The sequence below is a fragment of the Acinonyx jubatus genome, chromosome D3, assembly GCF_027475565.1.
Source record: "Acinonyx jubatus isolate Ajub_Pintada_27869175 chromosome D3, VMU_Ajub_asm_v1.0, whole genome shotgun sequence".
Taxonomy (NCBI): Eukaryota; Metazoa; Chordata; class Mammalia; order Carnivora; family Felidae; genus Acinonyx; species Acinonyx jubatus.
The window spans coordinates 68,192,693-68,194,232 of NC_069392.1; positions in this window are offsets into that span (position 1 = coordinate 68,192,693).

The following is a 1,540-nucleotide window of genomic DNA, read 5'->3' on the forward strand; positions in this document are numbered from 1 at the left end:
ACTTGATCTCAAATATTTATACATAAAGTACTGATGCTCTGTTCTAAGAAATATTTTACCAAATTCAAAGTATATCGATATGTGAAAGCCACGACCTAAGTGTACGCGTTAGTTGCCTTCTCCTCAAGGTCCACTCTCCATGATTGTCCACCCAGTCCTGGACTGAGGGGGCCTGACCTATATGGACTGCTTCAAGATTTCCCTTTGCCCCTGGCTTCAGGATGGGTCCAGCCAATGGAAGTAGCTTCAGGATGGGTCCAGCCAATGGAAGTAGGGGTTATCAGAGGAAGACCCACAGGTGGGAAGAAAATACAGGCAGATATTTATTCTCCTAGCTTCCTTCCTGTTGAGTTTCTGACAGGGGTGCTCTGAACCTAACCAGAGGTCACAGCTCCTGCCAGGTGGCCGCTTCCACAGAGCTGCCTCCCCAAACTCATGTGACTTTAAGTCTTCACATTTAGAGATAATAACTGTTCCTCAAGGTTATAAGCCCCAGGGAACTGCACCATCAATTGTCACCTTCTGAAAACTCTGCCATGTATTTCAAGCAGTCCCTTTGATTAAATTCTCCTCAAATTACCCAGGTTTTTTTCCGTCTTATTTTTGTCAAGGCATTGATTATATAGTGCGTTTACTCTTTTCTTTGTGTGAACTAGGCATATGGCAGAAAACAGTAACATACAATCTCTGTGAAAAACTGGGGAGATTTTGTACTATAAAGCTGCTCTATTAATACATCTCGTCCTCCTTTTCTTTTAGTAGAAACCGGTGCTCCAATCTCTAGTCAGCTCTGAGTCTCTCTTGAGGTCAGCTTAGCCACAACCAGTCAGGATTCAAGGGGCTGTTTATACCTTGTTATTGTTTGGGTTGGGTATTTTATGCCCCCCCAAGTGCAACAACCATCCTCTAGAATATGTGAGGTAGAAGGAAGAAAGATTTCCTTCTTAATATTATTGAAAAAATATTAAGATTTTTATTTGTGTCCTTGTCCCTTCCCCTCAACAGGCCACTGAACTTCTCACCTTATTCTTTTATTACATGGACACATTCTGTTGCATTAAAATGCTAGACTCTAGAAGCCAGAGACATAAATTAGCCTCTCATAGTTGAAGATGTGTGTGTGTGTACGATATAGTGAGTTGTGTCCCCTCAAAATTCATATGTTGAAGCCCTAACCCAACAATGTGACTCAATTTCGAGATATGACTTTTAAGAGTTTAATTCCATTGTAGTCTAAAAATATACTTTGTATCACTTGTAGTCTTCTAAATTTTTTAAGGTGTACTTTATAGCCCATGGGGTGCCTGGGTGGCTCAGTGGGTCAAGTGTCCTACCCTTGATTTCAGCTCAGGTTGTGATCTCACGGTTCATGGAATTGAGCCCAGTGTTGGGCTCTGCGCTGACAATGTGGGGCCTGCTTGGGATTCTCTCTTTCTCCCTCTCTCTCTGCCCCTCTAGTGAGTTCTCTCTCTCAAAAATAAATAAATAAATAAATAAATAAATAAATAAATAAATAAGTAAGTAAGTAAGTAAGTAAGTA